A 15,100-nucleotide genomic window follows, 5' to 3' on the forward strand; every position below is an offset into this window, starting at 1 on the left:
TTCAAGTATAAGTTTCGCATTAGCACGATCAAGTGTTCTGGGATTCCCATTCTTCTCAGAGTCAGCCACAGTTTGTTATGGTCCACACAGTCAAATGCCTATACATAATCAATGAAGCACAGATAGACATTCCTCTGGTACTCCTTGCTTTCAGCCAATATCCATCTAACATTAGCTATAAATTCCTAGTACCACAACCCCTTCTAAACCCAGCCTGGACTTCTGGCAGTTCTCTGCTAATGTGCTGTTCCAGTCATTTTGGATAATCTTCAGCAGAATCTTGCCTGCTTGTGAAATCAACGATATTATTCTATAGTTTCCACACTCTGTTGGGTCACCTTTCTTTGGAATGGGAACAAATATAGTGCTCTTCCAGTCAGTTGGCCAAGTGGTTGTTCTCCAGATTTCTTGACACAACTTGTCAAGACGCAACATCTGTTAGCTGGGCAGCATCTGTTAGCTGAAGTATGTTAATTAGTATACCATCTATTCCTCATGCCTTATTTTTTGCTATTTCTTTCAAAGCAGCTTGAACTTCTTCCTTCGTCACCATTGGCTCTTGCTCATATGTTGTTTCATTAAATTCTGTGTCTTCTAATTCCTTTCTATATAATGACTCAGTATATTCTTTCCATCTTCTTTTGATGCCTCCTGGATCATTTAATACTCTGTCTAAAGCATCCTTGATTACAGCAACTTGAGGTTTGAATTTGTTCTTCAGTTCCTTGAGCTTAAGAAATGCTGAACAAGTTCGACCCTTTTGGTTTTCTGACTCCAACTCCTTCTTCATTTCATTGTAATATTTTACTTTGTCATCCCACGCTGCCTTTTGAAATCTTCTGTTCAGCTCTTTAGTATCTTGAATTCTTCCTTGTGCTTTGGATTCTCTGCGCTTCAGTGCAATATTCAGAGTTTCTTCTGACATCTGTTTTGGTCTGAGTGAGTCCATCTTATCCAAGGTCTTCCTTTTTTGGGCTGTCACTCCACCCTTCCAAGCATGATGTCCTTCTCCAAGGACTGGTCCCTCCTGAAAACATCCCAAAGAATGTGAGATAGAGACTCAAAATCTTTGCTTCCAAGCAGAAGCCTGGTGTCACCCTTTCCAGGACAGACCTTTTTTCTTTTCTTAGCAGTCCATGGTATGTTCAGTACTCTTCTCCAGCACCACAAATCAAAGGCATCGACTCTTCTTTCATCATCCATAGTCACTTTCTAGCCCTCTGATATATAACTAACTGCAAAGATTGTGGCTTGTATCAGGTGCACTTTAGTATCTAGACTGACATTATTACTCTTTAGTACTCTGGAGAGGTCCCTGACAGCAGATTTTCCCAGTGCAATTAATCTTTTGACTTCCTGATTTCTGGTACCAAGCAAGCTGAAGAGTTAATAATACCAACCTCTTCTCCATCTATCATGATGTTGTCAATTGGCACAATGGAGAAAATCTTTCTTTGATGTTGAGCTTCTAGGACTGCAATCCTAGGCCTTTTACAGCAAATGCCTCTAGTCCTCCTCTTCAGTTTTGACAAGCAAGGTTGTGTCTGTCATTGCTAGAGAAGCCATCTTGAACAATAAACCTTTGGCACACATATGTTTTTGTTGAATTGTTTTTATTAACTTGTTCTCTGGTACCATGTTGAGAGTACCATGTTGAAATTGAAATTCCCTACTAATAGTGTTTAGTTGTCTATTTCTTTTCTCATGTCTGTTTTATGAATGTTGCAGGTCTGTCATTTGGTGCATAGGTATTTATTAGGGATATGTCTTCTTGAGCTAATATTATTTAAATGATGAATTAATGCCCTTCATTAGATCTTGTGGTTTTCACTCTGATGTCTTATATGTCTAAGATTAATATTTCCACTTCACTTTGTTATAAATGTCATTTACTTGTTATATTTTTTTTCATTCTTTAATTTTTTTCTCTTCCTTTCTTAGTTGTGTCTCTTACAGAAAACATACTGACATGCTTTGCTTTTTAATCAATTCTGTTACCCTTTTCTCTCTTACTTGGAGCATTGAAGCCTTTCAGATTGAATGTGATTTTTGACAGGCAACATTTTATCATTGCCATTTTGCTGTGTTCCTTTCTATAGGGATGTTGGTGACTTTATCCATTCCTTTTTCTTTGCTGTGTTTATGTCAAGGACTTAATTACTTTTTTTTTAGAATTGATCTTGTTTTCATTAGTTCCTTAAGTTTCTACTTTTCTGCAAATGCCCTGATTTATCTTTTACATATTTGTTGGATCACTTTACTAGGTATAGGATCCTTGGATGGCAATGATTTTCTTTCTGCCATTTGTATATGCCATCGTATTGTTTTCTTACTCCTGAAGTCTGTTGCAAAGTCAGAGTTCTCCTTTTTAGATGGCTCTGATCTTCTCACACTACTTTTAGTATTCTTTGTGTTTGATATTTGAGATCTTGACTATGATATGCACTGATGTTTTTGTTTCTGAGTCTAAAATGTTTGGAATTCACTGACTTTCTTGAATGTATATTTATTTTATTTTTTTAGGATATAAAGAAACTTTTCTTCCAGTATCTTTTTCACAATTTTATCATTGCCTTTATAATTCTTTTGTTTTCTTCATTTTTCCTTCTATCTTCTCTTTTTTTTTTTATTAAGTTCTCTTCAAAAGTCTCCTTTTCTGTCTCACTAATTCTCAGATCAGTCTCTTCTGTATTGGTTATCAATACAGTTGTATATCAACTCTGGGACTCTAGATTATATTTTTAGGCTTTTCTGTTTCTAGTGCTGTATTGATTCTATTCTCTCTGTCTTACAATGCTTTTCTAATTTCTTGTTACTCTTTATTATTATTTCATATCTTTCTTCTATAATTTGTGACTTTTTCAGTACCATCTCTAGGACCTCCTCATCAGTGTATTTCTTCTACTTTTCTGTTTCTGGAGAATTTATTGAGTCCATGATCTCATCTACATTTTAGGAGAAGTGTTTAGTTTTGGTTTCTTTCCCCCATCATTATTGAACCTGACAGCTGCTCCTTTGACATTATGTGAGGTTTTGACTTCTTGGTATGCATGAGACAGGTTTTGTTGAATCTATAGGAATCTGTTGAAAGGTAGGAATCTTCCTTTTCCTTTTCCTTTTCCTTATGATAGTGTTGCATGTTATTCTGTTTCCCAGCAGCAATCTTCTGTGTCCTATTCCATGTTTAGTTGGAAAACTTCTACTTCAGTTGCATGGATGCCCCTCGTGGTGACTCTCTAGCTTCTGGCTGTCCCAGTGACTTGTGAAGCACTTCTCTCTGTCTGCTGAATGGCAATAAAGCTGAAGTTGGGATAAGGAAAGACTCAGGGGTCTCTGAAGGTAAGGTAGACTCACAAATGACCTACAACGCACCTCCCTTTCTGTTGGATATTACCTGCGGTGCTGACTGGGGACAACAAAGACTCTTGGGCAGTATGCAAGACTCTCATCTCTCTGTCTTCTGGTCCCAAGTGGTGAGTGGGAGCAGGGAGGGCTATGTGATCACTGGAGGTTAGGTGGGCACACAGTGTCCCATAGGACATTTTCCTGACTGCTGAATCATCAAGGCCGACCACCAGGCTCTTTGCTTTCTGATGGCTGGTGCAGAATTAATTCCCTGGTGGCTAACAGGGCTCTTTTCTCTCTGCTGACTAGTCCCCGGTGGTGAAAGCATGAGTGGGAGTCTACATTTTTCTTCACACAGTCTAGCTACTTGAATGATATATTCAGAATACAGATTGTTCTTTCTTTTTTTATTTTTGTTATTCATGGTAAATCACTTCACAGAGAGAAAAGGTTGAGTTTCAGCTTTCCACTTTTTTTATCACATTGCACTTTCCACAGAGTTTCATTAAAGTAGATTGGCCTATATTTATGTTTGCCTCTTATCCCATTAAAACTCAATTCCTGCTCTTCTAGCTATTTACTGTATAAGATAAGGCCTGCAGGATGTCACTACATTATGAGATTTTGAAGAGAATGAGCATGCTTATTTTGTGGTAGTCATTATAGAGCTTGGTACGTGGGAATTTTTCATTAAATGTTTTTTTAATATAAATTCAGATGATTATTTTCTTTTACTCTACAATATATTTCCAAATGAGTAAAGAAGCAATTTACTTCCATTACAAGGGTCATTGTGTGTCATTAAGTCAGAACCGACCATAAAAATCCCAACCATAATTATACATATATAGACACACACATACACCAACTAACCTGTGCCAACCTTATTATCTCTGTCATTACCCCAGTCACTTAATCAATCCATCTCATTGGGGGTCTTCCTCTCATGTGCTGTCCCTCCACCTTTCCAAGCACGATATCCCTCTCCAAGGCCTGGTCTCTGCCTTGCAACATGCACAAATTATGTCAGACAAGCCTCAGAATGCTGGCAAGGAGCAGCCTGATTTCACCCTCTCTAGGATGAACCTGTTTGTTCTTCTGACAGTCCATGATATATTCAATACTCTTCTCCAGCACCACAGCTAAAAGGCATCAATTCTATCATTCTTAGTCATTATCCAGTTTCTGACACACCGCAAGTAATTGCAAAGACTATGGCCTGGATCAGGCACACCTTAGTATCCAGATAATTTACAAATATTTAGAAAATAAAGTCTAATATATGTTACCTTGTTGTTTTGTTATATATCATTGAGTTGGAACTGACACATAGTTGACCCTCCAGTGGGTTTTCAAAGGCTGTAAGTCACAAAAGAAGGCATTTCCTATCTTCTTCCCACTGAGCAGCAGGTATATTTAAACTGTGTGCCTCCGGTCTTGCATCATAATTCTTTATTCCTAGACCAACAGAGACTCCTAAAGTAGACTACAGAATATATAAATAAAATAATTAAGATGTCTTGATGCTATAAACAATGGTGATTTGACAAGTCAACAATTATTTTATTAAATTGAAAAAAGTGTAATATACAACTGAAGAAATTAATTCTTTTGTTCAGGGAAAACAATTAAATTCATGAATCAAACATGAAAGCAAATGCATTACTCTGCAGGAAAAGTCACCTTTTCAAATAATGGTTTTCATTTTTATGCCCTGACACAGGCTGAGGAATAGTCAAACTAAAATATCTTTTTCGGAATAAATTAAAAAAAAAAAAGAAACAACATTGTTTCTATTTGTTTTGTTTTTCTTTTTCCTCCTGATGGTGTTTGTGCATGTGCATGCGTGGGTGTAATTTACCTGAATAGAAGTGATTTATTTTTAATAAAGAGCCTTGAGTTCATTAAGAAGAGACAGATACCTAAAACCAAAATGCTATTGCTTTAGTTATCTAAAACCATCCTTGGACTCATGCCATAAAAAACTCAGTAACAAAATGTGTGTGTTTAGAGAGAGCATAGCACATATTTTATAAAATAACAGTTTTATACTTATAAATTGTTTGTTTTGTACAAATATTTAAATTAATTAACACAAAAATATTTTTTATCACTTTTCATTTCTGACAATGTGGGAATACCCACAATACGTGTAATTATTGAATGTAGCCCAAATATACAATCCTTAAATCTGCTTATCATTTCCAAGAATATAGTTTGATAAAGATTTATTTCACTACATAGTAACCAGGAAGGTGTATAAGTTTTATATATACATATTTGCACATTCATTAAAGATAAGGTATAATAAAAATTTCAACACTTTTACATTTATATCTTGCAGAAAACTAATTTTTCTTGCCACTCTATTTTATTTGGTCCCCTTTTTTTCAGATGCATATATCTCCTCCAATTACATTTTAACATTGATGTCCAAAATTACTATTATCTTCCTTTTTGAAGAAGCTTATGCAGCAGATGGTGCAGATGGCCTAGCTTATATTTGTGGGATTGCTATAAAAATGATATACCAGAATGTTAACTTTTTGGCATTTTGTCAAATTGCATCAATGACAAGTTAGAAAAATTCAGAATATATCTGTATTTTTAAATTTCTTTTCCAAATCTCTATTTTAAATAATCTCTTTATGATGCAATTATTTGATTTTCTGTAAAGAAGTGTTTTTATTTTCTTGAGTCCATTTTTCTGTATGCTTCTATGGCAACTTCTTTAACCATGCTATAATTTTTTTGTTTTGTTTTACCTTAGTTTGTTTCTATGACAACCCCACAAGAAGTTATGACTCAGAATAAAATTACAAACATGTAGATTTTAATCTTAGTTCATTTTCTGGCATAGTAAAATAAAGTGGAAATAATATAAATGCATTTCTAGTGACTTGGTGGTGGTTGTTGTTAAGTGCTGCTGAGTCCCAGGCGACTCATAGAGACCCTATAAACGAAAGTCCTGGACACCTCCTGTATAACTTTTGTCATTTCTCCAGGTTCATAGGGTTTCCAGAGGCAAGCTGTTGTGGAAGTGGATGCCACTCCTGCTTCTAAGCTTGTTATAATTGGGAAGCTTCATCAAACACTGTCTACCATGGGTAACCATTCTCACATTTGACTCATTAGTGTTACAGCGTTTGGCTTCACAGCAACCATGAGACTTGGGGACTGGAGTCTCTCAGCACTCTGGAAGTCAGCCGGCTAAGGGGGTGGGATGGCTGGAGTCTCATGGTGGCAGTCAGGCAAAGGAAGTTTCTGGAGTCTTTCGCGTTGTGTGTTACAGTCCTTTTTTGGCCTAACTCTCCCAAAAGCACACTATTCAAAACCACTAGCTGGTCCATGGGAGAAGGGTTGGCAATTTCTTCCCATATAATTAACTGTCTCTGAAATCTCTTTGGAGGGTTAGCTAAGAGTTGATTCTCACTTCAAGGCACACAATCAGCAATTATGAACTAAATTTAATTATCATCAATCCAGGAGTAATAATAGTTTTTAAATAAACAATAACAGATACATATAAAGCACCATGATTATATGGCTAAATCTTTAAACTATTGGAAGAGAAAAAACATTGGAAAAACTTTATTAGAAAATAAAAAACAAAAAGGATTGTGCAAGTCAGATCATGGGGCTTGTTCTCACAGGAGATCTACATTGAAACACTTTCAATATATTGCTTCAGACTAGAATGTTCAATATCTAAGGTTGTGTTAAATTTGTATATTAACAAAATAAAATAATAAAGCTAATTTAACGTAATTCAGTGATCAAGATTTCCTCAGAGTATATTGGAATAGTGAAATAAATTTGGAAAATACCAAGATTAATGCCCTTACTCTCCTCAAGTGGGAGAGGAGGAGATAATTTTTTTAAGAAAAATGTGTTGGTAATGATATTTAGGGCATAATATTCAATTAACTATTAAAGTGTGTAATTAAAGATCAATTGGTATCCTATCATTCTGCCTTCAGGTTCCTCAAGTATTGCAACTAAAAGCTTGAATTTGTTTTTTAGTTCCTACAGCTGAAGAAATGCCAAGAGAGTTCATGCTTTTAATTTTCTGACTTCAGCTCCTTGCATATTTCATTATAATAATTTGCTTTGTCTTCCTGTACTGACTTTTGGAAACTTCTATTCATCTCCTTAACTTCTTGATTTCTTCCCTTTGTTTTGGCTTCTCAGCTTCTCATGAAAAAGATTGATCTTGGTCTTTTTTCCCTCTTCTATCTTTGCAGTGACCTTTGACATTCTCCATGAATAATATTCTTTATATCCTTCCACACCTCATCTGGTTTTCGCTCATTAGTACTCAAATCTTCAAATCTGTTCCTGAGATGGTATTTAAATTTTTGTGGGATAGGCTCTAGGTCAAATTTGGCTCTTGTGAATTTGATTTGTTTTTCTTTAGCTTCAGTTTGAACTTCCATATGAGTAGATGATGGTCTGTTCCACATTCAGCACCTGGTCTAGTTTTCATAGCTGATAGTGAGCTTCTCCAGTGGTTGTTTTTGGTTTGTTTGGGGTTTTTTGGTGTGTTTTGTTTTGGTTTCCCACCACCCCACCCTCCCCGACACACACACAGATGTAGTCAGTCTGATTCCTGTGCTGGCCCTCAGGTGAAATCTGTGTGTATCATAGTGATTTATGTTTCTTATAAAAGATGTTTGTGATAAATAAGTCATTAATTGTACAGAAGTCTATCATTCAGTCTCCAGCCTCATTTCTGTCACCAATTCCATACTTTCTAACTACTGGTCCTTCTTCCCTGTTCCAAACTTTTTTTTAAAATGTTTTATTTAATTAGTGTGTGTGTGTGTGTGTGTGTGTGTGTGTGTGTGTGTGTACCGTCAAATCTGATCTGACTGGTACAGGAGAGGATTGTCTCTCCTTCTCCAGTAGAGCATCTGGTGGATTCGAACACTATGCTTCTGAGATTATAGTGCAGCTTCTTGCCACTAGGCCACCAAAGCTCCCTCCCGTTCCCAACTTTTGCATTCAAATTGTGCATTATTATGAAAGTATTTTGTTTGCATGTTCAATTAATTTCCTACTGCTAAAGTTGGTAGAAGTCATCTACTTCCTCCTCTTTGCCACTGGTTGTTGGTGCATATATTTGAATGGTTAGTGGTAATAGCAGATCTTTCTTGTATGTATATGAATATTATACTGTCACTTGCAACATTGTATTTCAAGATGGATCTAGAAATGGCCTTTTAAACTATGAAAGTGATTCAATTTTTTCTTAACTTTTCATTTCCAGCAAAGTAGATCATATGATTATTTGATTCAAAATGTCCCATATATGCCAATTGACATATTTCAGCAAACAGATGCTGCCCTGCATGCACTCACCAAGATATGCCAAGAAATCTGGAGGATACTACCTGGCCGACTGAATGGAAGACATCTGTATTTATTCTCATTCTAAAAAATGGTGATCCAACAGCATGTGGAAATTATCAAACAGTATTTGAAATAAGATTGCATTAAACATGTAGATTTGTTTTGGGATGATTGCAATTTTCAATATGCTGACTATTCCTATCAAAAGGAACAAGACTATGCCTCCACTTAGTTATTTTTTTTATTGTTTCTTTCAGTTGATTTGTAGGTTTCCTTATAAAGATCTTTTGTTTCTCTAAGTCAAGATTATTCCAAAGTATCTCAGTTTATGGTTGGCTATTATAAATAGTATTTCTTCTTAATTTCCTTTCCATGTTTTCTTTGTTAATGTAGAGGAAGCTGACTGATTTTGTATATTGATCTTGTAGCCACTCTACTAAATTGGCCTACAAGGTCTAACAGTGCTTTTATTAAATCCTTAGAATTTGCTGTGTACATGATCTTATTATCATCTGCATATGGTGACACTCTTACCACCTCTTTGTTGATTTGGATGCTTTTTATTTATTTCTCTTATCTTATTGCCCTAGTGCATACTTCCAATACAATATTGAATAGAAGTTATGAGAGTGAGCAACCTTGTCTGTTCACTGTTGATGATGTTGATCTTGGTTTGAGAATAATATTGGCTCTTAATATTGCACATAGACTTTTTTACTGTGGAAGAAATTCCCCTCAATTCCTATTTTGTTGAATGTTTTGGTCAGGAAGTAGTGATGGATTATATTAAAGATGAATTACATTGATTGTTTTTGTTATGTAGAACCATATTTGCATAAGTGTTATGAATCTCACTTGGTCATGATGAATTTTTTTATATATTTTATTCCACAAAGTAGTATTTTGGTAAGGATTTTTGCATCTATATTAATGAGAGATAATGCTCTATAGTTTTGTTTTTGGTAATGTCTTTGCCAAGTTTTGGTATTAGGGTTATGCTTGCTTCATAGAATGACTCAGGGATTTTTCTTTTTTTACTGTTTTTTAAAATAATTTAGGTAGAATTGGTGATTGTTTGTCTCTTGAAAAAGTTTGGTGGAATTCACCCATGAAGCAATCTGGACCAGTATGTTTTTGGGAGGAGAGGCTTTTAATGACTTACTCTGGGTATCAAAGGTTTGTCATTCAAAATTGTCTTTCCTAGCCAAAAGATTAGCTATTTGTTTCATACTGAAGTAATTATCAAGGAAAGTGAATGGCAAGTGAACAGGTGGAAATATGCGAATTGGGTATGTTTGCCTACCCACAAAGGGATTGGTTATTTACCATTCCACAAGGAGATTGGCCAGTCTTAGCATTTTACAAGTGGATTGGTTAGTCTCACCATTAAATTGAACAAGCCACAGTGAGAGACAGATAGATCTTCCCCTGCCACTGAAGAAACCAGAGACCTCCTGGCATCACTAGGGAAGAAACTTCACCACCAGGAAAAAAACAGCCATGACTGAAATTGTGACCTAATGTGAGATGAAACCTAGAGTGGGGGAATGGTGAGCCAATATTGACCAGACTGAGAACTCTTTTGGACAACTGGGTGAGAGAAGTCAGCATTGCCTGACTGAGAATTTGGAAAATACTGGCCTGAATGCTTGAGGCTGAGGTGGCTGTGTGTACATTTCTACACATTTGAGCCTGTAGATTCAATTTCTGTTTCTATGATAGGTGTGTCCAAGTGTTCTACATCTGTCTGTGTCAATCTGAGTAAGATAGGAGTTTCTAGAAATTTGTTCACTTCCTCTAGGTTTTCAAATTTATCAGAGTATATCTTATCATAGTATTCTGTCACTAAAGATTTAATTTCAGCTGCTTTTTCTGTGATGTCATATCTTTCATTTATTTTTCAAGTTTTTTGTGTCTCCTCCTTTTTTTCTTTTGTTAAGTTTGCCAATAGTTTGTCTATTTTATTGACATTTTCAAAGATTCGGATCTCAGTGTTGTTGACAGTTTCAATTGTTTTTATGTTTTCTACCTCACACTTTTAGGGCCGCTATGAGTTGTCTGCAACTTGAAGGCACTCAATGACAATAACAACAATTAGAGACTTCTGTTGGCCTAGTGGATAGAAAGTGATGCTACCAAGCCAAAAGTGAGTGATTTTAATCTGTGGCCCTCAGGCCTTGTTTTAATTGTGTTTGACAAACATTCTTTTACATGGTATAGCACTGGTCTGTCCGTTTGCTGTGCAGAGATAACTCGGGGTTGCTGTGATGCTAAACACTGTGACACTGATGTGTCAAAGGCAATAGTGATTATCAATAGTGGATAGTGTTTGCTGGAGCTCCCTGATTAAAACAAGCTTGGAAGCTGGAGTGGCGTTCATTTCCAAAATTGCTTGCCTCCAAAAACTCTATGAACTTGGAGAAATGATAAAAGTTATACAAGTGTTCAGGTCTTTCCTGCATAGGGTCTCCTTGGGTCATCTACGACTCAACGTCACTTAACAACAACAACAATAATATCCAATTCAGCTCTTTATAATGTCCTTTCTTCTAGAGGTTGTGGTACTTAATGTCACTTTTAAATATTTCTTCTTATTGGTGTCAAGTGCCTCCAGGAAAGTCATCATTCATTTCAAAACTATGTACAGCAGAGGAAACATTGTTTAATCCTGTGACTCTTTCACAAGTGTTACTATTTTTTAGCCCATTGCTGCAGCCATTCTGTAGATTCATTCCATTAGAAGTCTTTTATTCATTGACCTTCTATTTTATCAACAACTATGATCTCTTCTGGATTTAGAACTCTTGTTAACTGTTGAAAGTATACATTAAATAAAGTCTCTCTAGCTCCACTTGAAAAGAGCATATTACTTGTACTTTTTCTATGACAATTTTATTTTCCTGGCAGTACATTGTATAGTCACAATTCTTCATAATTCAAGTACATCAATTTTTCTTCAGTCTTCTTTACTCATTGTCCAAATTCTACACACATATGAGGCAATTTGAAATGCCATTGCTTTAGTCATATACATTTCTACTTGTTGACTCTCCTTCATAGGGTCGCTATGAGTTGCCTGTGACTCAACGGCACTTAACAACAACATAACAACAGTGTCAAGAGTGTTGATTATGGAGCCAACAAGCTGAGATTGTTAAAAACCTCATTCTCTTCTCCATCCATCTCCAGTAGTGCTACCAACTGGCCCAGGGAAGAGAATCTTTGTCTTCTTGATGTTAAGTTTAAGTATTGAAGACTACAGTCCTTGACCTTCTGCAACAAGTGGTTCAGGTCCTCCTTACTTTCAGCAAGCAAGGTTGTATTATCTGCATAACACATAACAGGTTGTTGATTAGTCTTTTGACAATCCTAATGCCACAATCCTCCTCATAAATGTCAACGTCTAGAATGATCAGTCCTGCATAAAGAATGAAAAGGGGGGGAAAAAAAGAATGAAAACGTGTGATGAGAGGATGCATTCCTGACATACTCCTTTTCTAATTTTGAACCATGCAATGTATCCTTTCTCTTTTATTAGGACTGCATCCTGGGCCAAGTATAAGTTTCACATTAGCACAATCTAGTGTTCTGAGATTCCCATTCTCCTCAAGGTTCTCCACAATTTGTTGTGATCTACAAAGTCAAATACTTATACGTAGTCAATGAAGCACAGATAGACATTCCTCTGGTACTCTCTGCTTTTAGCTAATATCCATCTGACATTGATAATAATGCCCCTTGTACCATGGTCTCTTCTGAAATCTGTTAATTTACTGTTACAGTAGGGTGGTTTTTTTAAATAATATTCAGCAGAATTTTGCTTGTGTGTGATATTAATGATGTTGTCTGATAATTTCCACAGTCTGTTGGATCACCTTTTTTGGAATGGGAATAAATATGGATCTCATACAATCATTTGCCCAGATAACAGTTCTCTAGATTTTTTGGCATAGCCTCGTGAACATGTCCAGGGCGGTATCGATTTATTGAAATATGTTGATTAGTATGACATCAGTTCTTGGGGCCTTGTTTTTTGCCAGTTCTTTCAGAGGAGCTTGAATTTCTTCCTTAATCACCACTGCCTATTGATCATATGTTGTTTCATGAGATTCTACTGTGTTAACTTGCCTATTGATCATATGTTGTTTCATGAGATTCTACTGTGTTAACTAATTCTTTTTGGGAGAGTTACTTTTTATACTCCTTGCATCTTCTTTCAATGCTTCCTGGATCATTCGATATTCTGCCTATAACATGCTTAAGTATTGCAACTCAAGGCTTGACATTGTTCTTCAGTTTCTTCAGATTAAGATGCTGAATAAATTCAGCTCTTCTGATTTTCTAACTCTTCTACACATTTCATTATAATACTTTGCTTTGGCTTCCTGTAGCTGCCCTTTGAAACCTTCTGCTTAGATCCTTCTTCATTTCTTCTCTTTGCTTTGGCTTCTAGGCACTTTAGGGCAATATTCAGTCTCTTCTGACATCCATGTTGCTCTTTTCTTCTCTTCTCTCTGTAACGACATTTTGCATTCTTCTTGGATGATACTCTTGATATCTTTCCACAGCTCATCTGTCTTCATCCATTAGTGTTCAAGGTCACAAACCTGTTCTTGAGGTGGTTTTGAAATACAGATGGGATAAATTCAAGGTCAAATTTCATTTCCTGTGGACTCGATTTAACCTCCTTTAGGTTTATTTTGAATTTACATATGAGTAAATTGATTGTGTGTTCCATGATCAGCACTTGGCCTTTTTTACAACTGATATTGAGCTTCTCCAACAATTTTTTCCACAGATGTAATTGATCTGATTCCTGTGCATCCCATCAGATGAAATCTGTGTGTATAGTCTGTGTTTATGCTTTTTATAAAAGATATTTGCAATGAATAAGTCATTGATTTTATGGAATTCTATCTCGTGTCATTTCTGTCACAAAGTCCATGTTTTCCTACTACTGATTCCTCTTCCCTGTTCCTATCTATTGCATTCCATCACCCATTATTATTAATGCATCTTGATTGCATGTTTGATTGATTTCTGACTGCAAGAGTTGATAGAAATCATCTATTTACTCCTCTTTGGCTCTAGTTGTTCTTGTGTATAGTTGAATAATAGTGTATTTATTAACTGTATATTTTTTGTTTGCATGTGAATATTATCTTTTCACTCTCTACATTGTATTTCAAGATGGATCTAGAAAATACTTTTTTAAATAAAGTTGTTCCTTTATACTGGCTTACTTAAAAAGTATGTGTGCATTGTTTTTCTCACCAGATATTGCCCATTTCCCTTATCCACAACACCAAAAAAACAAAGATTGTCACCACTGGACCGACTGGCAGCATCATGATAGATGATGAAGAGATTGAGATTGTTAACAGCTTTAGTTTGCTTGGATCTACAATCAACACGCTTTGTACCAGCAACCAGGAAATTAAAAGACTAATTGCTTTGGGAAAGTTTGCTGTCAAAGACCTCTCCAAGGTACTGAAGAGCAACAATATCAGTGCTCAGGCTGTTCGTTCATAGGGTCGCTATGAGTCATCTACGACTCAACGGCATTAAACAACAATAACAATGACGATGACCAAGAGAGAGCTACGTTGGCCTAGTGGAAGGAAGCTGTGCTACCAAGCCGAAGGTGGGTGATTGTCATCTGTGGCCCTCGGCCAGGTTCAAATTGTCTTCCTGTCAAACATTCTTCTAGGTGGTATAGCACTGGTCTGTGCATTGCTGTACAGAGGTAACTCGTGGTTGCTGTGATGATGAAGCCTGTGACAGTGATGTGCCAATCGTGGTAATGGGCACCCATGGTGGACAGTGTTGGCTGGAGCTTCCTGACTAAATCAAGCCTGAAAGCAGGAGAGGCATCCACTTCCAAAATGGCTTGCCTCTGGAAACTCTATGTACGAACAGTGCTCAGGCTGCTCGTTCATAGGGTTGCTATGAGTCGTCTACGACCCGACGGCATTAAACAACAACAACAACATATTCCAAGCAGTGGAATAGCTGGGTCATATGGAATTTCTATGTTCAGCTTTTTAAGGAAGTACCATTTTACAATTCCGTGATCAATATGTAAGACTTCCTATCTCGCCAAATCCTTTTTAACATTTATTATTTGCTGTCCTGTTAAATTGACACTTTTATTAGGGTGAGATTTTAGCTCATTGTGGTTTTGATTTGCATCTCTCTTATTGCCTGCAATTTTGAACATTTATTTATGTGTCGATTTTCCATCTGAATATCTTCCTTTGTGAAAAGTCTTTCCATGTCTTTTGCTTATTTTGTAATTGTGTAATCAGTCTTTTTCTTGTAGAGGCCTTGGGAGATTCTGTAAACTTTTGATATGAGACTCTTGTCTGAAATGGCATAGCCAAATGGTCCTCCTCACCCCAGT

This window comes from Elephantulus edwardii, unplaced genomic scaffold, assembly GCF_000299155.1.
Source record: "Elephantulus edwardii isolate Elephantulus edwardi_28Jun2011 unplaced genomic scaffold, EleEdw1.0 scaffold00198, whole genome shotgun sequence".
In the NCBI taxonomy this organism is placed as follows: Eukaryota; Metazoa; Chordata; class Mammalia; order Macroscelidea; family Macroscelididae; genus Elephantulus; species Elephantulus edwardii.